At 41.0% G+C, this 24,139-nt stretch overlaps 1 protein-coding gene across 2 annotated transcripts in view; it reads right to left on the minus strand.

The window, feature by feature from the left end:
* Nucleotides 1-24,139, minus strand: part of HCN4 (hyperpolarization activated cyclic nucleotide gated potassium channel 4) — a 2,820,592-nt gene that overhangs the window by 306,114 nt on the left and 2,490,339 nt on the right. The window lies entirely within an intron of this gene.

Raw genomic sequence — 24,139 nt, forward strand, 5'->3', positions numbered from 1 at the left:
CATGTCTATTATGTATCCGCCCTGACTATGGTGTAACCTATTTATGTACATGTGTTATATCTACGAGACATTTGTTTATATGTTTGTTAAGTAATATATCAATTGATGTTATGTTTGAGTGTATATATATATATATATATATATATATATATATATATATATATATATATGTATATATATATATATATATATATATATATATATATATATATATATGTATCTTCATTCTTTATTTCATATATTTATTTAGTTTAAGTCTGTGGATATATATATCTATACACAAAATGTATATATCCATATATAGACATTACGCGATGTAGAAACTAGCAGATTCATTTGCTATGCTGTGAGCAGATTACACACTATTACAGGTGCACTTGCATTTCCTTATTGTGCGGGGTTACGGCCAAGAGAAGCATTACTTTTGGCCATATCCTATTGTGGGTTACATACATGTTTACTAAGTCTTTGTGCTTACATGAGCTTTATTACTTTGACAGTACCAGTAAAATATCTCTAATCCCCGTTAATGGACATATGCTGACGCATACGTTCACCTTTACATATTTAAATGTCTGTACAGCACAGACGCATGACTATTTACACTTTAACATTATATGTGCTGTAGTCGTAGTTGAACCGGGACTGGCATCTCACATTGGCCGGATGCTGTAAATCCACTATAATGTTTGGTGTTCTGACTCATTTATATGCATACCCATAGTACATAGCTACATTAACATATGCCCTCCCCGCTTCACTTACGTCACAGGCATCCATTCTCCTGCTGGGAAAAATGCGATACCATGTTACACATTCCCTATTCCTACTGCTCTGGACCCAAGCTGCATATTTAATCACTGCAGGGATATTCAGAGACCCAAAGGCTTATAGTCTTGACACATACAGGTCTTTGTAATTGTCAGGGTGTTCATATGTGGTGATCTGGGATTTAGACTTGTCTGCTCCAGTGAACGGAAATGCCCTGACCGCAGGTTCAAATGTCAAGAGCAGCATGGACAGAGGTTTGTCCATTTAAACATTCTATCTGTAGTTTACAGACACAGTGTGTTTGGGCACCTGTCAGCAGCTTCTATGATGTTAAGGCAATACATAATATGGGTGGGGGGTGGTTACAATACATAATCCACGGTGAGTGGTGTTCCCATTCACATTTGACTACTTCCTGCATTCATTCTTACAACATGGTTATTATTTTTGTACATGACTTAACTCATGAATTAACTACGGGTATGCAGTAGTACAGTCAACATATGTGACACTTTGTTACAGAGCAAATGTACAGACCTGCCTCTAATGAGGGACTACCCACATCCTTCACAACATTTCATGCTTATGTACATACTATTATTCAGTGAACTTTCAGAAGTTTGTGAGAGCAGTAATTTATCTATCCCTATCATTTATCCACCCATCCTTGCAGGCTTCTTGTCCAGGTTTTGTTGTTGCTGTAATAGGTTGGGAGGTGGTGTCGGTATGTGATTGAGTTGAATATATACTGTGCCATAATCCAGTGGGGAGTAGGGTTACCACTTGTTTCCTCTTTGCGAGGGGAGGTCCCACTTTGGACAGTGCTGTGTCCTCAGCGCATGACACTCCAAGACATGGCAACCGTCCTGTGATTTTAAGACAGCAATATATTTCTTATTTTTCTTTACTATTTCAGCATGATATTACAGGTATTTTGTGTATCTGGTACATAACTATATATTTGGGATATAAGCTATTCAAAATGCTATGCGGAATAAGCTTTCTTATCTTGGCTAATACACGACAGCAATTCTGTCCTTTGCACTGGTCAGGGGTATGTTTTATCCTGCAGATTCTCACATTTCTACAAGGGATGTCCACCCTGGCCATATCTGAACAGGTGGCAACCCTAGTGGGTATGACCTGCAGGTGGATACCAGCCTGTTCCATCCTGCGTAATATGTTTTCGCATGTCTGTGTGGAAAATGAACAGTACACTGTGACTACACATACATGTTTTGTCCAGATAATGTACCATAATGGACGCCGTGGCATGTCTCTTAAACAACTCTGAGGTTTCAACAGATTACTTATCCCACGCCGGGGATGTACACACATTTTACCGAACATTAACAGCGTGGGCATTTGGATTACGCACCTGTGATGGGATGTTTACAAACATGGGATACATATTTGCAATCCTGACACTGCCCTCCAGGACGATACTTCCTACTACATATGGGAATACCGCTATGTGTAGGTATACAGATGCCATAAGGCTGGTAGCTGGATTTGGTGGACATTTGGACATGGAGTGCGGAGTTATGTGCTGTACAGGGGTTGTTGTGGTATTGCCATTTGCATGCATCGGTTCTTCATGGATATCCCGGTTCCAGATATGGCATCCTATGTTAGCAGTATGTCACGATTACGTTCATGTCTATAGCACATTTTAATATACATATGTTTGTGTGTGTTTGGTATACAATTTGGACTGTCAGGTTTCTTTATGGTTGTTATATAGCCACAACTACCCAGCTGTGTACTATCACTACCACTGTGGGACTGCTGGTGACCATACCCATGGGGCTAGACGTGTGTATTGGCGGCACGCTGACATGATGCGCTTCACTTCCACTGGGTATAACTTCTGACAGTGCAATACATTACAGACACACGATTTTAAATATCATTTGTTCCATGGACGGTAAATAGAAGTTATGTTGTGTGCATTTCTGTTTGGTTCTCCATTTTGTGTGGCGGGAACTATCTGCATGCTGCATACGTTTCGTATCCACGGACACTGATAGTCGATTACTATTGCAGGCAGGCTATAATATTCAGCAGTTTGGGTTGCTCATAAGCCAGCGACATTGACCGCGCCTCGGGCGCGCTTAATGCGCCCCGTACGGTCAGCGCCGTGTCCTATGCGCGGATGTGGTGGCGCGCAATAATTAATATGCATATGGTGCTACACCATTGCTCGCCGCGGTCGGCGCAGACCTTACCGACCTTGCGCGGCTTCCATGAATCCGGAGATGTCTTGTTGCTGAGTTGCTGTAAGAGTCACTTTGGTTTGGCAAATGTAGTTCATACAAGCCCTATTCCACTGCACGCAACAATTATGAATAGGGCACATAATTTATTTTTTAACAAAGTCTGTAACTACATACATTTCATAAGGTTTTAAAGGATATAGACATTCCAACGCTATGTTAGTAGAATTGTGATATATTTCTGTTTTTACTGGTAACATGAAATAATTTCATATTTTAGAAGAGCATACAATTATCTTAAACTTCAAATTTATGGATATATATATGAAGATTGAGGGTGTAAAGCACAAAATTCAGAAGTTGAGTGTATTTTCAGATAAAGGTGCTTAACAGTGTCTATATCATAACATCACAAATTAAGAAAATATAGAGAGCAGCTCACAACATGGCAAAAAATGCTGAAACTTCGAATTTGGTATTGTGGGGGCCTGTACTACACCCCCCTACTAAATATATATTCCAACTCCGAGATGCGCACTACAGCAATCTCAAAAATTGACCCTCGAGCATTTTGGTACTTTTAAGCTGTTGTGCGTTCAACATGGTAATATGATATACATCCACTTAATAAACTAGTTCTTGTTCATTGCTGTAGTCTGCATTTATTTTGTTTAAGCATTTTACATACATACATATATATATATATATATATATATACACACACACACACACACACACACACACACACACACACTACTTCACTATTTGATTGGTTGTTCTGGTTGTTACCAAATTGTCCAAAAGGCAAGAGAAATATACTACAGACATAAGTTTAAAGTCAGCATCAACAATATGTCATGAAGAGGGGATGATGAATTATGTGATGCCAGATTTACATATTACATGGATTAGAGGCAATTATTACTTACCTAATTATGAAACAATTATTGCTGACTTTCATAATGTTTACATATCCATAAGGAGTTTTTAGACAGGGTAATCCCACAACTTGGTCACCACATGTTGTTATTGGAACAAAGGTTAAAGGAACATTATATGTTATTAAGGCACTTCAGTCTTTTCCATCACAAAACTCTTCTTTCTTGCTAAAACCCCTTGGAAGCAGTCTGCATGATTTGTTTAAATCCACATGTAGTATCAACTATAACTTGAGTATCCATAAAAGAACTTTTAGGACCAAAATACAGTCATCCTGTCTCTGTTAAATTGCCATGGTTCTGATCAGTGACATCTAATAGTAGTGTATAGACTTTTAGAAAGTGCCAATGCATTAAGCTGAGTTACATAACACTATTCTGGAAGTAGTGGCCGCTGTCCTGCTGAATGTGTTAACTATGTTTACAACTATCTTATATATTAACCTGTAGAATACTTTACTTTTGCTTAAGCTTAGGTGTGTTTTTCTTAACAGATTTTTTTAATAAGTAGTGTATAAACACTAAATGGGGCCTTTTTAACCATGTTGCAGGGTATAACTTTTAACTAAGCGTGAAGTGAAAACCTGGACAAGAAAAAATGGAAATAATGTCAAACTCCTACCCCATTTATAGCAGATTAGTTTGCATGTAAAATAATGCAAAGCAGTCATATGTAAATCCTATGTGCCCCAGCCTTGGAGGGTTCTGACCCATAATTGCCTTTACAGTTCAACACTGTACATCCTTACTATAACAAAAATTATTCTGTTCCACCAAACTGCATATTCTCACTTCTAGAGGCTGTATTGAGTTAAAACATTTTAGGTATTTTCCAAACTGAAAATAAATCTATAAAAGTACATATTCTTGAAATACATGTATTTAGATTGGATGCTTTGCAAAAGAAAAAGTCATTTAAATATTAAAAATAATCATCTGGACATTAGGCTCTAAGATTGTTCAACAAATCAATTTCCTAGTTGTTACAGGTGAGCGTTCATTTTGTCCAGGTTTCTTACACCAATATTGGAGCTAATATTCAACTCGCGTCGCCTCATAGGTCTGTAGTAGTGGATGGAGGGTGGATTAGAAAGGTACTAGCAGCTCTGAGACCTTTTTCATGTGGGATATCATTACTGAACATGATGTTGTATTTTCAAATCAATAAAGGCTTCAGTAAGATTGGCTCTTTACTGATCACAAACATATTGCCCTTTGAATGAGATCAGCATGCTCTTGACGAAGAAGCTCGAGAGAACTACAATTATAAACAATCACCTGTTTCATTGGATACCAGTTGGCATTGTTTTGTTCTTCAAGGTATATTATCTCCCATTAGTGTTTCAAAGGCTTCTTTTTTGTATCGATGTTACAAGCCATTGAACTGCAGGTTGTACTGGTGGGAAGTATCCATTTCTTTGCAAAAGCGTTGATTTGGATGTTTGCCTTTCAAATTCAATCTCATCTCTGTAAAGGGATATTCTAAAGAGGAGTTCTCAGATTTGATGTTGTGTTGCTGTGGTGCAGCATCAGGTTTGACCACTCTGATTGCATGTCCACCTGTGAATGATTATCAGGTTGTTGGTCTATTTCCCCATTCTTGTGATAGTGGTGGAATAACATTATTAACATAATCAGTTCTATCCTCTCTCAAGTTTTTTCATCTTGTGCTCCTTCATATTAATAATTTGAATGTCTACAGAATAGAAAATACATGGATATTTGCACTCTGTGTGCTGCTCATAGTTAATATGTCCGCGATGTTTTATCCAATCTCTTAATGCCGTAGTAGAGGCTATCTATAGTTGTTGTTATGTTTGATGAAAACTCCATTAGCTCATCCATGCCGATCGAACATTTGCGCACTAAATCATGATGTAACAGTGAACTGCTTATTAAAGGCTGTGCTGTACTCCCAATGTCTGAGTCCTTTGGAGATTATTTGTTTCTTTGATGGTTCAAGGAGGTACCCCTTCTCTAACTCAGTTTCTGTACTTTTAGAGATCACATTGAAAGCATTCAAATATTCATGGGTGCTACTATCATAAATAGGTGCAACATTTGTGTTTATCTTATAATGTCAAAATTAAACTCTCTTTGCTGGCCATTCATTAACCTTGGGAATGGTATGTGATTATCAGAAAAAGGTTATTATTGTTACCAGTATATTTCTGATGTCCATTGTTTGTTTGTTCTACATTTCCGGTTAGAAGTCACCTGTGAACTCGGTCCACTAATGATTGTGGAATTTTGATGTGCTAGCTTGCCGGGCCCTAATGCACAACCTTGAAGGAACGCATTCACATGTACTTTTGAAAGCGCTCTAACTGAAATTGAACAGGCGTGTGTGTCTAACTGTGGCGACAATAATGCCTCTTTAGTTCCTGGTTGAATTAGAAATGGGTAGACCTCATTAGGTGGTCTCTGCATACCTTCTTGTGTTAAAGGAGCTGCATAGAATTCCTTTTTAAGTCAGTTGCTGTAATAGCATGGACTAATGCATTTATCAAAGATCATACTCAGGAAACAAGATCTACATAATGCCCGGTTCACCCAATTCATGCTATACACCTGGCTAATACACATATAAACAGACACATATAAAAATATATGTGTATACCAACTATGTACACAGAATAATAACAGTAGCAAAAATGCTTCTGGCCAGGTATCAAAGAACGTTCTTCCTAAGGGTGGGAGGGTGGGACTGTAAGAACAAAGCGTGATGAACACTCCACATGGAACGTTATGCAGGACATAACTTCTATATGTGATAGTGTTCAATCTCGCCGCTTGTTCTTACACATGGGTATGCCCTAGCTCCTTGATCCTGAGGAACTCACGGGAGGACGTTCTTGAGCACAGTGGAACCAAAGGTTGCCCTGTCCCTAGAAACCTTGTCTACTTTATAATGAGAAATAAATGTATGTGGTTTAGACCAGGTAGCAGCCGCACAAATAGCATCCAGAGGTAGGCGAGCTGCATGAGCCAAAGACGTAGATATTGACCTTGTGGAATGTCCTTTGGGTTTGTGTAAAAGGTTGATTTGCAGAATCAACATAGATTAACCGTTAACCATTTAGAAAGAGTTCTTTTGGTAACTGCAAGTCCTTTCCTGCTATCAGCAAAAGCCACAAAGAGTTGATCTGTTTTCCTGTGATCTTTGTTCTATCCAAATAAAACCTTAGCTGTCTGTGAACATCCAATTTGTGTAACATATACCCATTTTGTTGGAGTGGTTTTGAAGAAAGTGGGTAATTCAATGGACTGATTAATATTGTTAATAGAACACACTTTAGGGAGGAAGGATGAATTGGTTCAAGAGAAACTCTGTCAGAGTGAAAGATCAAATAAGGGTGCTTGATGGAGAGAGCCTGAAGTTCAGACACTGCCTAAAGCAGAAGTAATGGCTACCAGAAAGAGAGTTTTCCAGGACAAAAATTTTAATGGGCAAGAAGAGGCAGGTTCAAAGGGGCAACATTAATTTAGATAGCAACAAGTTTAGACTCCAAGGTGATCGAGGAGATCTGACCGGTGGTCTAATATGAAAACTCCTTTTAAAAAGGCTTTACAAAGTCTGTGAGCCATAATAGGAGCTCCACATTCTTCCACATGGAAATTGAAATGGCAGCCAATTGAAGTCTTAGAGTAGCAGGAGAAGCACCCTGATGAAATAAGTCTGTTAAGAACTCTGATATCTTATTCAAAGGAGCTATAAAGGGATCAACATGGTGTGTATTCGCCCAGAGTACAAACCGCTTCCATTTGCTAGTATATGTTTTAGTGGAAGCTTTATGGCGGCCACTAATATATCCTGGACTGCTGGTGACAAAAGATCAGACCTGGCTAAGTTAGAATTGGAGCAGCCAAGCTGCTAGATGGAGTGACAGGAGCGCGGGATGGGAACCCCTGATGAGTGAGTCAATAGATCTGGCTCTGGGTCCAGAATCCAGGGTCCCCGAATGCAGTGTATTTTCAGGAAGGGAAACCAAATTTGACGAGGCCGGAATGGAGCAATGAGGATTATCGCCCTGTGTAGGTTCCTGGCTTTCTGGAGAAACTTCGATATCAGAGGAAATGGGGAAATGATAGGAGTCCCGGGGCCAATCAAACCAGCGTCCCTGGGACTTCCCCTGAGGGGGTAATAGGGCAAAGTAGCTCCTGCATTTGGCATTCATTGAGACGCAAACAGGTCGCTTGAGGAAGGTTGGCCCCACGGCAAAAATCCTTTCGCCACTGACTGTTTTAGAGACCACTCGGGTAACAGAATTGCTCTGCTCAGCCTGTCGGCTATGACGTTGATGACCCCGGGATGCGCTATTAGAAAGCGACCGTGGACTCCGCCCCACTGCCAAATTCTCATGGCCTCTCTGCATAGTTGATAGGACTTGGTTCCCCTTGTTTGTTTATGTACCAGACTACCGACATGTTGTCCGCCTGAACTGCAATAGTCCCAGAGGAAGAAGGGGAGCAAAGTGTTGCAACGCTAGAAACACTGCCCTCAACTCTAGAACATTGATGTGCAGATTGTACTCTAAATTGGTCCATTCGCCTTGGACTGTCTGTCCCTGAAAGATGCCCCCCCACCCTATCAGGGAAGCGTCCGTGGTCACCGTAACTGTGGGCGTGGGTAGCACAAACGGCCTCCCTGGAAAGGTTGCACGTTTGAAGCCACCAGTTTAGATCTGTTTTGCAAGTCTTTGTTATAAGAATCTCGTGTGTTAGAGGTAGTTGTTGAAATGACCACTGAGCAAACAGTAGCCATTGCAGGACTCTCATGTGCAGCCTTCCCAGGGGAATTGCAATAAGGGAGGCTGACATGAGGCCCAACATCTTCAGTACTAGTTTTGCAGGAGATTTCCTTGACAAGAGTAGTAGACGTATGTGAGTCTGCAGTGATAATATCCTTTCTGGGGGAAGCCTCAGAATTAATTGACGTGTGTTTAACTCTGCTCCTATGAACAAGATATTTTGTGATGGCTGAAGTAAGGATTTTCCAAATTTACGGAGATCCCTAGGTGAACACACAGTTGAAGAACATAGTCTCTGGCCTGCTGTAGTTGACGCCGGGTGGTGGCCGAAAGGAGCCAGTCGTCCAGTTACGGAATCACCTGAATCCCTGACGCCCTCAAGTGAGACGCCACCACTGCCATACATTTGGTGAAGACCCTGGGGCTGAGGTCAGACCAAAGGGCAGGGCTCAAATTGAAAGTGACTGGCTCCCAGCCGAAGCAAATGATCTCTGGATGCCCTGGTCATCTTGATGTGGTAGTATGCAACGGCTAGGTCTTTTGAGCACATCCACCGCCCTTCTGTAAGAATGGAAGGATCGATTGAAGCGTGACCATTCGAACTTTTCTTCTTGACGAAAGTATTGAGGTAGTTTAGGTCTAGAATGGGCCTCCAGTCCCCTGTTTTCTTTGGAACTAAAAAGAACCTTGAGTAAGTCCCGAATCCTTGCTGGTCCGCTGGGACTGGCTGGATGACTTTTTTTCTAGCAGCTTTGAAATTTCTAAAGCTGCTGGCTCTCGCAGATGGGGCGTACATCTGGGAGTCTTTTCTTTGGAATGGGATAGGATAGAAGGGTATGGAGTAACCTCTGGTAACTACGCTTTTACCCACTTGTCTGTAGTTATATCTTGCCAGGCCTGAGGGTATAAAGCTAGCCACCCCGACTGCCTCCAGAGCAGGGACAGTCGGGCCTCCTCTCAGGAGTGCTGGAAAGGTTTACCAGGAGTGTTTCCCTGTCACCTTGATGTTGCGGACCTCTGCCGCCAGGGCGCGTCTTCCACCTCTGCCCTGGCCTCTGCCTCTAGAGGGGGCATCACCCTGTGTGCGTGAGATAGCCCGTTGTGGTTTTCGAAACCACATTTTCCCACCACGCTGCCCTTTGGGGTACGGTCTGGTTGGGGTGGAAAACGGACTCCGACAGCAGACAGAGTCTTTCCTCTTGTTCACACCGGTAAGGGTCTCCTTTACCTTGGGGCCAAAAGAGTGGCACCGTCAAATGGGGCGTTTGTAAAGGAAGACTTGAAGGCTTCCGCGAAGGAGCATAGGCGCATCCAGGATTGTCCACGGCGAGCAATCGCTGAAGTTGCTGCCCTACTCGAACCTTCGGCGAGGAAATCAGCCTCATGGACGAGTTAACAATCGATGTTAGGGTATTAAGTTGCGCTGTCACTTTCTCTGAGACAGCTGCATCTGTAGCACCCTGGAGGGTATCTCCCAACTCTTTGACTAGATCCCTCTGCAGACGTGTAAAATGGGTCAAATAGTTCAGGACCGCATGGAAAAAGCCGCTGAACTAAAAATGCGCTTCCCATATCTATCCATCGTCCTAGAATCTTTATTAGGCGGATGGACAGACGAAGAAGACTCCGACATCTCCTTTTTCGTGGCTGCAGCCACCACCATAGCCTACTGGAACTCCTTTGTAAGGTAGGACTTATCCTGAGGTGCTGTGGATGTACTTGTTCGGTTTCTTGGAACAGGTTCCACTGTGTCAGGAGTCTCCCACGCCTTCGAGCAATAAGTTCCATTAGTTCGTCAAGGGCGGAGTGACCCAGGAGGAGGAAGGGCGAGCACCAAATGCCTTCAGCAGAACTGACTCATCCTCAGAAGGGGGAAGGGACTGCCAGTCACCTCTGTTTCAGGATCTCCAAAATGTCTGAAAAGAGACATCTTCTGAAGGTGACTTGGGGACCCTCTGACTCATCTAAGTCAGTATCAGATGTCAAGGATTCCTGTGGAGAATCCAAGTGTCTCCTCTACACAATCTCTTCCTAGGCACTTCCTCGTGGGGAGCATCTGAAGAAGCCTCGAGGAAGAGGGGCACCTCCAGGGTGGCTGAGGCACTGGTGCCCGACGCTTGGATGTGGCCGTGGGTGCAGATGAAGACAAAGGCCCTTTATGGGAGGAGAAACTGCTTCCACTGATGTGGTTGTCTGGGTAGACAACACCTTCCTCATCAGGTCGAACGCCCCGGTCCCGCATCGAAGAGTCTCCCGGTTCAAGAAATGGGAAGAATCCCGACAGGCACCGAAAGCATCGACCGAGGACGGAGCCGAATCGATCCGCGAGGCCCGAGGGGAGAGTCGGAACCGACACGCCGGTTCGACTCGCCCCGAACCAAGAACAGACTGTCGGCCCGAGACTCGTACCGGAACCGACGGAGTCGAGGTGAGGGGAACAGACCGAGAAAAGGACGGTTCTGGACCCGAGGGCTCCACAATCAGCAGATCAGCCTCTTCCGGCTCCAAAGACTGAATCGGTCTCGGAGGAGGAATGGATGGAGATACAGGAAGGCCTTCAAGTTTCGGTGACCAACTGGGTGGAAACCAAATAAGTTTAGAGAGGGCCGAATGCTCCAACAACTTCTGTACCACGCGATCCACATCGACATCCGAAAGTTTGGAGGAAGAACGGGTCGAAGGAACCGAAGACGGAGCCGACCTCAATATGGCCGGAGGGAGCTCCATCACCGGTTCCAAGACTCGAGGCTCAGGAACCGATACCAGTTGAACACTCAGCCCCGAAGTCTGTGGAACCGGTGATCTAACCTTTGAAGAAGAGCTCGGAGCCGATGACTTAGGCTCCGACGTCTTCGATTCCTTAGAGGACTTCGATGCCTGGTCAGAAGCATCCAAAGCCTCTTGGAAAGCCGGTTTCAATAGACCTCTGTCCATCAGTTTCCTGCGCCTATCTGTCATGACCCTCCCACTAAAAGAGTGACAAATGGAGCAATCCTCTTGTAAGTGGAGAGGGCCAAGGCAGTAGACGCAGGAACTATGGTTGTCAGTGACCGACATTTTCTGGCCACACTGACAACGCTTGAAACCAGACTTTACCTTCTCAGACATAGTAGAATAAAAAGACAACTCCAGTAAAACACAGTCAAATCCGAAAAAAGTTAGTCACAATCGAGTAATTGTCAAATCCGGTAAAAATTTGTCTCAATATGGTAAGATATGAAGGGTGTAGGCCCCGATACAAAAATACCGATAAATAAGGTTAACGGTACCAAAGAATTAACGGAACCACAACACAATCACACTTGTTAACACTGATAATATCAACTAGACTAGAATCCTTAATAAAATACAACAAAAAAGTTATATCTTAGCTTAGAAACTCTCGAGCTAGCTCCCAACGATGCGTATGCAGCAGCGGCAAACTAGATCTGAGGTAAAGGCAGAGGGGGATTGTGGGTATTAGATTGTCTCGAGCTTCTTCTCGATGCAGAGCTTGCAAGAGCGCACGGAGCCGAGGATCGGCTCCGAACCCATGTGTAAGAACAAACGGCGAGATTGAACACTATCACATCTCATATTATGTTGCGTGCATTTCTGTTTGGTTCTCCATTTTGTGTGGCCGGGAACTGTCTTGCATGCTTTGCATACGTTTCATTATCCACGGACACTGATAGGTGCGATTACTATTGCAGGCAGGCTATAATATTCAGCAGTTTAGGTTGCTCATCGCCAGCCGACATTGACACGCCTCCGGGCGCAGCTTAGTAACGCCCCATGCAGTCGCGCACGTGTCCTATGCACGCGGATGTGGTAGCGGCGCACCTTCATTAATATGCATATGGTGCTACTACACCATTTATACGCCGCACGGTCGGCGCAGACCTTACACCGGCCTTGCGCCGAGCTTCATGAATCCGGGGGAATGTCTTATTTGTGAGTTGCTGAAGTCTTTGGTTGGCAAATGTAGTTCATACAAGCCCTATTCCACTGCACACCAACAATTATGAATAGGGCACATAATTCAACTGTTTTTAACAAGTCTGTATACATTTCATAAGGTTTTAAAGGATATAGACATTCCAACGCTATGTGTAAATTGTGATATATTTCTGTTTTTACTGGTAACATGAAATAATTTCATATTTGAGTTTTTGAAGAAGACATGCAATTATCTTAACTATTTATGGATATATGAAGATTGTAAATATATTCAGAAGTTGAGTGTATTTCAGATAAAGGTGCTTAACAGTGTCTATATCATAACATCACAAACTGAAAATATAGAACGCTCACAACAGCAAAAATGCTGAAACTCGAATTTGGTATTGTGGGGGCCTGTGCCCCCCACACCCCCTGCTAAATATATATTCCAACTCCGAGATCGCACTACAGCAATCTCAAAAATTGACCCTCGACATTTTGGTACTTTCGCTGTTGTGCCGTTCAACATTTTCACTTTGCATTAATATGATATACATCCACTTAATAAACTAGTTCTGGTTCACATTTGCTTAGTCTGCATTTATTTTGTTTAACACATTTTACATACATACATATATATATATATATATACACACACACACACACACACACACACACACACACAGCTTCACTATTTGATTGGTTGTTCTGGTTGTGCAAATTGTCCAAAGGCAAGAGAAATGCTACAGACATAAGTTTAAAGTCAGCATCAATATGTCTGCAGGGATGATGAATTATGTGATGCCAGATTTACATACATGGATTGAGGCAATTATTACTTACCTAATTATGAAACAATTATTGCTGACTTTCATAATGTTTACATATCCATAAGGAGTTTTTAGACAGGGTAATCCACAACTTGGTCTACATGTTGTTATTGGAACAAAGGTTAGGAACATTATATGTTATTAAGGCACTTCAGTCTTTTCCATCACAAACTCTTCTTTCTTGCTAAAACCCCCTTCGACAGTCTGCATGATTGTTTAAATCCACATGTAGTATCAACATATTGTAAAGAGTATCCATAAAGAACTTTTTAGGACCAAATACAGTCATCCTGTCTCTGTTAAATTGCCATGGTTCTGATCAGTGACATCTAGTAGTGTATAGACTTTTGAAAGTGCCATGCATTAGCTGAGTTACATAACACTATTCTGATAGTGGCCCCGCTGTCCTGCTGAATGTATTTAACTATGTTTACAACTATCTTATATATTAACCTGTAGAATACTTTACTTTGTAAGCTTGGTGTGTTTTTCTTAAACAGATTTTTTAATCGTAGTGTATAAACACTAAATGGGGCCTGGCACACAACCATGTTGCAGGTATAACTTTTAACTAAAAACGTGAAGTAGAAAAACCTGGAACCAAAGAAAAAAATGGAAATAATAATGTCAAACTCCTACCCCATTTTATAGCAGTTAGTTTGCATGTAAAATAATGCAAGCAGTCATGTAAATCCTATGTGCCCCCCCCCCCCATGTGGAGGGTTCTGGCCCATAGATTGCCTTTACAGTTCCAACACTGTACATCCTTACTATAACAAAGAATTATTCTGTTCCACTGCAAACTGCATATTCTCCACTTCTAGAGGCTGTATTGAGTTAAAACATTTAAATTATTTTCCAAACTGAAAAATAAATCTATAAAAGTACATATTCTTGAAATACATGTATTTAGATTGTGAATGCTTTGCAAAAAGAAAAGTCATTTAAATATTAAAATAATCATCTGGACATTGGAGGCTCTAAGATTGTTCAACAAATCAATTTTCCTAGTTGTTACATAGACCTCATTTTGTCCAGGTTTCTTACTGATATTGGAGCTAATATTCAACTCACACATTTTCTCATAGGTCTGTAGTAGTGGATGGAGAGGTGGATTAAAGGTACTAGCAGCTCTGAGACCTTTTTCATGTGGGATATCATTGCTGAACATGATGTTGTACATTTTCAAATCAATAAAGGCTTCAGTAAGATTAGCTCTTTTACTGATCACAAACATATTGCCCTTTGAATAGAGATCAGCATGCTCTTGACGACTTGTAGAGAACTACAATTATAAACAAAAAAGTCACCTGTTTCATTGGATTCCAGTTGGCACATTGTTTGTTCTTCCAAAGGTATGTTATCTCCCATTAGTGTTTTCAAAACTTCTTTTGTATCCAGTGTTCGGCCATTGAACTGGGTTGTACTGGTGGGGAAGTGTCCATTCTTTGCAACGTTGATTTGGATGTTTGCCTTTCAGGTGTTCTCATCTCTGTAAAGGGGATATTCTAAAGGGGAGTTCTCAGATTTGATGTTGTGTTGCTGTGGTGCAGCATCAGGTTTGACCCACTCTGATTGCATGTCCACCTGTGAATGATTATCAGTTGTTGGTCTATTTCCCCATTCTTGTGATAGTGGTGGAATATTCTTTGTTATTAGCATAATCAGTTCTATCCCTCTCAAGTTTTTTCATCTTGTGCTCCTTCATGTTAGTAATTTGAATGTCTACAGAATAGAAAATACATGAATGTTGCACTCTGTATTGCTCATAGTTAATATGCTCCATGATGTTTTTATCCAATCTCTTAATGCCCGTAGTGAGGCTATCTATAGTTTGTTGTTATGTTTGATGAGAAGCTCCATTAGCTCACATCCATGCCAATCGAACATTTGCACTAAATCATGATGTAACAGTGAACTGCTTGTTAAGGCTGTGCTGTACTCCCAATGTCTGAGTCCTTTGGAGATTATTTGTTCTTTGATGGATTCAAGGAGGTACCCCTTCTCTAACTCCAGTTTCTGTACTTTTAAGAGATCACATTCGAAAGCATTCAAATATTCATGGGTGCTACTATCATAAATAGGTGCAACATTTGTGTTTATCTTACTAATGTCAAAATTAAACTCTCTTTGTAGCCATTCATTAACCTTGGGAATGGTATATTGATTATCAGAAAAAAGGTTGTTATTGTTACCAGTATGTTCCTATTGATGTCCATTGTTTGTTTGTTTCTTTCGGCTTTTCCCGGTTAGGGGTCACCACAGCGGAACTCCGGTCCACTAATGATTGGCAGTAGATTTTGATGTGCTAGCTTGCCGGGCCTAATGCACAACCTTCAACGAAGGAACACCCATTCACACATGTCGCCACACAGAAAACGCTCTAACTGAGAATTGAACAGGCAATGTCTAACTGTGAGGCGACAATAATGCCTCTTTAGTTCTGGTTGAATTAGAAATGGGTAGACCTCATTAGGTGGTCTCTCTGCATACTGCTTCTTGTGTTAAAGAGCTGCATAGAATTCACTTTTTAAGTCAGTTGCTGTAATAGCATGGACTGTTGCATTTTATCAAGATCATACTCAGGAAACAAAGGCTGTTTAATGCCCGGACCACCCACAGCCATTCCGGTTACAAACAGATCAGGTTTTAAACAACAGCGGCAAACAAACTGGATAAGCTGTGGCTCCCATGTGAGGTAACCTCTAGCAAACACAGTACAGTACATAGTTCCCTATTTCAAATACCTGTAGTATGTTTTAGAAGGCACTTAACAAAATAACTAATCAGGTTTTCTTTCTATTGCAATAAAAATTCTGTTCATGTATTTTATCAAAATGAGCAAGGTCCATAATAAATGAGCTACATGAAACTGTCCACAGTAAAACTTTAACAATGCTGATACCTTATATTCATTTAACTTGCCTTTGATAAAGAGGTAAATCTCTCTTTTCATAAATTATCTGTTTACACAAATTACTTGGATATTTTGATTAATAATTTATTCAGAGTTCACATGGTGTGCAAATAGATGTTGTGGCAGTTGAACAAGTCTTGGGAATATTGCATTCACAGAAGTAATTCCTTTAACAATTTAGCTTGAAATAAAACACTGAAGATGTCATGAAAAGGTAGAGAAAGGGTAAATCAGGGATGGTGGGGATGTATGGGATGTAAAAGGTTAAAAGCACTTAATGTACACTTGACATTGGTTTATTGTTTTGATCATCCAACAAATATAATATAAACTATGCTGTCCAATGCTATAAAGGTACAATAAAAAGGAGGATGAAATATTAATTAACATTGTTCATTAGAAACATCAGAAACTAGTAGCTAAAATCAGCAAATAAAAATACCATTAAAGTTAGTGCAAATTACATTTCTGACTGATATCTTAATATAATAGCTTTGCACTGAAACACACACTTACCACAAGCAGTGATACTTCAGCAAACAGTATTACTGCATAGATGGTCCCTACCTCCATTGTTCAAAAGTAGCTGTTAAAAAGCCTTTCTGTATTGCTTTTATGTACATGTTTCATAATTGTGCATGAAACATGAAACATTGCTGCTCACTGTCATCTTTTATTTACACTCAGTTCAGTTTTAGTGCTATAAACTTTTGCAGCCAATTCTGCCTCTATTTCTCAGTGCCATTATATAAGTACCACTATGTTGACTCTGTACGCAAATTTTCCATTCTTTAAGTCTGCTCCTGGTGCGCACAACCATTTTTTTTTTTGCTATTAGTGTATCAGTTGTAGAAGGGAGACTGGAAGGAGACACAATTACAGTAGAGTAGCTAGGGTGGGGTGAAGAGGGCAACTGCCCCAGGCACAAAGTGTTAGGGGATGTGATCAGCAATCCAATCCATCCTCATCCTTCTTTAAGTGCAATACCAACTTCAAAAGCCAGTATTGCATTTGTGGTCAAACTGATTGCTGTAGCATTCCCCGTGTGGTCTAAACTGTGGCAAATGTAACAAACAGTTTGCTACAGTTTTAAATAAAAGGGATTTTTTTTTTATTATAGTCTGAGTACTGTAGCACTCCCTGTGTGGTCTGACCTGCATTTGTAGCAAGCAGTTTGCAACAGTTTTAAACAAAAAGTGTTTTTTTATAATAATAATAATTATTATTATTATTATTATTATTATTATTATTATTACCTGAGCACTGTAGCATTGGTGTCTGAATTCAAGCAACTGCTTGAGCTAAGCAACTGCTTGAGCTACAGTTTTAAACAAACCCATATTTATTATAGCTTTGCATCAATGAAACATGTACTTGCATGTGAAGAGCATTTTTCCAATAAACTTGCAAATTAAGCAGCACTACAAAGAATCATAGTAACAGATGTATTGTCATCTGAATTCTTACAAAGTATTATAAACCAACCTTCATCAAATTAAACAACGTGGTTTAATGTGTACCCCTAAAACTCACTTTATCATACACCAACTAGCTTCATAAAACAGACTGCAACTACTGAATGTATATTTAGCACTTCCAGTCTCAGTAGAAGTCTAAGAATAAATGACAGTAGCACAAGTTTACATACTAAACTTTTTCCACGTAAGTTTCCTCATTCGGTATGTATCAAATACATTTCGTACTGACTTTTCCACAGTTAGATCAAACATACACCAACTGTACATCTATTCATGAATTACTATGTTTTTACTAAATACAATTCAAATATAACCAAAGTAAAGATATCCTTTTGTCGTATAAAATCAGTCCTATTAAAATATTTTTATCTGGAAATTTAATAAAGTTGGTTTGATTTGTTTCTTTATTATTATTGTAAACTGAATGCTGTAGCACTCAGTGTGGGCTATAAACTAAAGCAGGCAGTTTGCTCTAAATTAAAAAAAAAAAGAAAACATTTGTTACACTGCAGTCTTATGAAGGTGGATGCAATGGGGACCTGATTGTCTTCTGCTTTTAAGGACCCCCAGGTACCCGAACATGGCATTTTTTTTTTTTTGGTCGCTGGGGTCTTTTAAGAGTTGAAGGGGTGCAGTGCAATTTTGTTAGACTGGCACGGGGCAGTAGTTGAGCCAGCCTCACCTTTGCACTGTTGTGGTAGAGATGTGCTAGGACATAGAGTTCACATTGTATTTTCAGGCACATTCAGCAAACCAAAAGAATAGAAAGATATAACCACCCCCAAGAGATTCAGTAGATTCTTTTATAGTAACAAAGGATACTGCAAACTATAAAATAAATAATAAATAAGATCGGTGGTAATAATGATGTTTTGAGCAACAGCAACGAAATGACAAATGTAACTGTAACAGTTGTGTTGTACATATTTGCAGTTGCTTGTTTTGCAGTCTGCTCACTCAGTTTTCAGAGCCAATTTAAAAATTACATTTAACACAGGTCTATTAATTTTATGCATGATTTTGCTTTCAGGTTCTTTGCTTTATGTGAGCTTCCTTTATTGCTAAATATTATATAAATTCTAGAATGCACATTTCATTTTGTTTTATGTTCCTAGTATGCTTTGTTCCATGCCAGAATGTCTTGTGCAATTGGTACCATGAAATTGCCCTTACACTTCCTGGGAATCAGTGTATGCTTTACTCAGTGACATATGCTGCCATTTCAAATTGCTGCTCTACACTCAGTGACAATGGAGCCACACCCTGGGAGAGCTACTGTTTTTTTTTTTTTTTAATCACTACTGGTAAGCCATTCAGGGTACGGTAAAATTCTAGTCATTCTACCTTTGTGTTAGTGGTGGAAACAAGCAGAAAAATAACATAACAAGATGGACTATCAACTGTATTTGGTCCTCTTCTCTGTGTTTGGGGGATGTGGTCACTGTTATGGCTTGCAATAAGCTCAAATCTTTTACTGTTAGTAATGAATAAAATTGACATCTACATGAAAAATGGTTATATCTGGTTATTGTGTGCACTTGGAAAGCCTGCCTGATTTTCTTAAGGGGCTCCTCCAGTGAATATACTGCTACAGTAGTGTTGTATGGGAGAACCTGCATTTCTGAAGCTTGTGTGTGCCAGGAATAATGCTGTATGAGAAAAGACTAATATATGTGAAGGTTTGTAGCTCACTAGGTCGAACATTTATTTGGTCAAAAAAGTGAACTATAATGCATTTGTGCAAATGGCAGCTTGTTCGAATATCTGTTTGGATAACTGCTTGTTCGGTCAACAAAAGTAAGTGTTTTTTTTTCTAGGGTTGGGAGTTTGTGTGGTTAGAAAAGTGAATATATAACAAGACTATTTAGTGTGTGTGTGTGTGTGTGTGTGTGTGTGTGTGTGTGTGTGTGTGTGTGTGTGTGTGTGGGGTTATAGTTGGAGTAACAGTGATTTTGCATACCATGTGTTAAACAGTACTTTCACTAAATTCAGTTGGAAAATAGACTTCATGAAGACTAGACAACATCTACTGAGTATGTATTCTACTTATTAAGTCACTTGACATTATGTGGAATCAGGTAGTGGAGGAATTATCTGCCAGAATGAAAAACTATATCTGCAGAAATCAAAAATACACTTGCTGTTAAGTGTCTCTGTCTTGGAACTATTAAGTACAATATAACTAAACTGCACCCTTTGCCTTTTTTTCACTAGAAGAAAATATCAGAAAGCCAAATACCTTGGCTCATGAATTCTGTCTTATTCCACACTGCAAGTAGAGCAGATGAAAAGTCTGAAGAGGTGCAATGTTGAAAATTGCTGGAGAAGAAGCAATATAGGCACTTACATATTTTCTTTTCTTAAAAATGAGAAAAACAAAACACTGTCACTTACAGAAACACATTTAATTATTGTTAACCCAGAAATATTTTGCCATTAGATGTTTTTTTTCATGAATATAAGATCCTACAGAGACTACTGATGGTCATTTTAATGTGCATCTCTAGTAACTAGGAAGGCTGTACGCAAGAGCATATCACTCCCCAAACTTGAATACTGCCTACGCCTTCTGACTTTGTACTCATCCTTAAACATCTAAAGAATGCAAATGACTGAAAATAAGCTTTTTACATTTATATTCCTAGCAGATTCACAATTTCATTACTAGAATGCACTGGCGTCCAGTTACTGTTAGGGTTTCATAGGATCATAGGAGATTACTAGGTTAATGGCTCTGGAGCCCTTGCAAGCCTAGCCAAGAGTTTATCTCCAAAAAAGAAACCTCAATCAGTACCTGTCACCCTTGTCAATGAGGGACTCAGGTGGAACCCCTAGGATAAATTTGTGATTGCCCATCCACTCATCAAGGTTGCGCTTGAAGAGGGTCAGTGATGTACTTTGTTTGAAGTGTATGGTGAGTCTATTCCACAGACGGGGCAGCCTCTGGGAGACAAACCTGTTTCTTTAGCAGGTTTTGTTATTAAGCCTTTCGATCGGGTACTACACGAGGAGTTAGACTTATGGATATGGAGCATCTGTAGTAGAGCTGGGTTTGAGATTGTTTTGTAGGCGAGACACAGATCACCTCTGAGCAATCTGTATGATACAGAGTAGAGTTACAGTGATTTTAGCCTGTCCACATAGGACAGGTGTTGGTGGCCATGGATTCTCTTTGTAAGGTATTTCTGTGGCCTTTCCAGTTTGTGCAGGTGTTTGGAGAGGTACATACCAAATGGGGCATTGTACTCAAGTATTGGCCTAATGAGGGAGGAGTACAGAGATTTATTGGCCTAATGAGGGAGGAGTACAGAGAGATAATTTCCTTTTTTCTGGATGCAATCCCTTTACTTATGAGATGAACCAAGTAAAAGGCTTTTCTGACCACTGCCGCTACATGATGGTCAAATGTGAGATTGTTGTCAACTTGTGTACCCAGGTCTCTCACGACAGATTGTGTGCTTAGGAGGTTGCTGCTAATGTGGAAATCAGTAGGGGCCGTCTTTCTGTAGAATGGTATCATAATACATTTTTTTGCATTTAACTTAATGCCATGACTTTGGTACCAGTCAGTTGTTGCTGTGAGACCCTCTAGAAGTATGTTAACATCATTTGGGGAGTCAATGATAGCACCCAACTTACAGTTGTCCACAAACTTGATCAACCACAGGCCTTTTGTCTTTGCCTGGACCTCTGAGAAGTAGATACCAAACAAATGGGATCCCCGGACAGATCCCTGGGGGATACCATTAGTGATAGGTCTGCTGTCAGAGGCAGTGGTACCTATTTTGACCTTGTGGGTACTATCAGTGAGCCAGTTGGCCACCCACCTGATGAGATAGGGATTTACGCCAAGTTTTGTTAGCTTTTTGATGATGCCCAAATGGGGGGTTGTGTCAAAGGCTTTGGCCAAGTCAAGGTAAGCTGTATGTACTGACTTTCCCTCATCCAGTGCCTTGATAAGAGTCTCAAAAATGTCAACCAGTTTAAACAGGCAAGATCTGACCTTGACGAATCCAAACTGGGTGGGGTCAAGTGCTTGGAGATTGCGTATGTCCTTGTTTATGAGGTCCATAATAATACACTCCATGGCCTTGCAGATCAGACTTGTCAAGCTAATGGGGTGATAGTTTCCACTGTCAGTAGTGGCACCACCTTTTTGCAAAGGGATGAGAATGGCAGTTCTCCACTCTACGGGAATGAAGCCTGTACTTAGGCTATGGTTGAATAGGGTGCTCAATGGTGAGGATAGTTCTTGCTGGAGATGTTGCAGAATACAGCCTGGGATACTATCAGATCCCATGGAAGCTGTGGTCTTTGCCTTGGATAGGGCCTTTAACACAATCTATGGAGATGTGAGGTGCTGGGCAAGTATCACAGATGTCAAATGGGCCTTTGGGGGGGGTGAAGTTTGCACTGAACCTGCCTGCTAGCAGGTTGGCTAAGTCAACAGGATCAGTGTAAGTGGTACTGTTAAGAACTAATTTGGAACAAACCTGGGCTTTTCCATGTAGGTTTCTGACGTAACTTAAAACAGGCTTTGTGGTTAGCCTTTGTATTTTAGGCTAGTTTTGATTCATAATTGGCTTTGGAGGTTTTCACTAGTGATCTAATTCTTGTTGAGGCTAAGGAGGGAGTTTTTCCAGTTGGGCATTTGTGCCTTTTTACCCCTGGAGACCAGTGTCTTAATTTTGTTGTAAAGCCTGTTGATAGAGGATGTTCACCACATAGGTGTGTATTTCCTTGAGGAGCAGGTTTTAGTTCTGTTGGGTATGGCTGAGTCCATGCAGTTGTACAGGTGCTTGTGTACTGCACTGGCATACTGTTCAGCATATTTGTCTGCATCCTCTGAGGGGGAGGTGGTGTGAAGCTAGTGATACCCTCCCTTAGAAGGTTGTAGTCAGTTTTTGAGAAGTTTTTTAGCCTGGTTACAGCTGGGTGGGGGTTGTATGGGACAGGCACTTTGAATGAGACAGACCGATGGTCTGATCTCACCAGGGAATAACTTACTATGGAGGTAGTGCAGCAATCATCCATGTTGGTGATAACCAAGTCTAAAATGCTATCTTCCCTTGTGGGGGATGAGACAAGCTGGTCTAGTGTGTTAGAAATGAAGAAGTCAAGGAATCGTTGGGTGATTGCATTACAGCAGGAATAGTTCACCCAGTTTATGGTAGGGTAGTTGAAGTCACCAAGAATCAGGGAGTTAGGGGGTACCTTGATGGACTCAAGTAGGTCCAGGTAGGAGGAGTGGGTGTCCTGAGTCATGAAGGGGGGGGTCTATAAATGGCTATAACTTGGATCGGTGTCTTGCCAATTGTGAATTGCATCTGGAGAAGTTCTAGTACATCATGCTGGCAAACCAGTCTGGAGGTATGCTTGTCTTTAATGAAAATAGAAACTCCACCACCCTTAGTCTTCCTGACCTCATTTTGGGGTCGGAATGTGTGGAATAAGGTATAGCCTGGTAAGGCAGGAGTGCTCTCTCCAGCCTTGAACTGAGTTTCTGTGACTGCACAGATGTCAGCACCTTCCAGTGCTAGGACAGCCTCCAGTGAGGGCATTTTTAGGCTAAGGCTCCTAGTGTTATGCAGCATGACCTTCAATTTGCTTTTATGTTGGAAGATTTGTGTATGGGGCATTGCCTAAAAAGGCACAATGGGGGAGGCAAGAGCCTTGGCCAGAATCCTGAATCCCAAGGGTGACAAGTGGATGCCATCTCTGGAAAAACATCGAGGCCTGTCAGCCATGTTATCCCAGGTAGACAGATACTGGATCCTCTTCAGATGACACCAGAAACTAAGCCAATTGTTGAAGTCAATTATTTTTTGTTGGTATTGTGGTATCATTCTTGGAGAAGATAGGATGCTGCTTAGGGCTAGGGTCATACCTGCCTGGAACACATACTCTGACAGCTCAATCATGTCTCTCTTCATATAGTCAAAGGAGGTATGTCTCAAGACATTCACACTAACATGAACAATGACAGAGTCATACTTGTACCTGTTGTGGAGAGACTTAAGTGCGTGTGTGATGTGGCGGATTCTGGCACATGACAGACAACTGACTGTGATCTTCTCCTTGTCAAGCCTGGTAAGGGGGACATTGGTGTGTCTCACAACTGATTCGCCAATGACTAGTATGTTTGGTTTAATGTTGTGCTTTATGGGCTGTATGTCTTCATTGTTATGCTTTATGGGCTGTGTTTGTGAGAGACTGGTGTGTTGTCTGCTGTCTGTGATGTATTCAGTGTTGTGTGTGGAATGTCTGTGAGTGTGTTTTGGAGGTCTCTGCTGTTTACGTAAGTTTTTATTGAGGAC

This window comes from Protopterus annectens, chromosome 7.part0 (genome assembly GCF_019279795.1).
Source record: "Protopterus annectens isolate FY-2018-M chromosome 7.part0, PAN1.0, whole genome shotgun sequence".
NCBI classification, from domain to species: Eukaryota; Metazoa; Chordata; order Ceratodontiformes; family Protopteridae; genus Protopterus; species Protopterus annectens.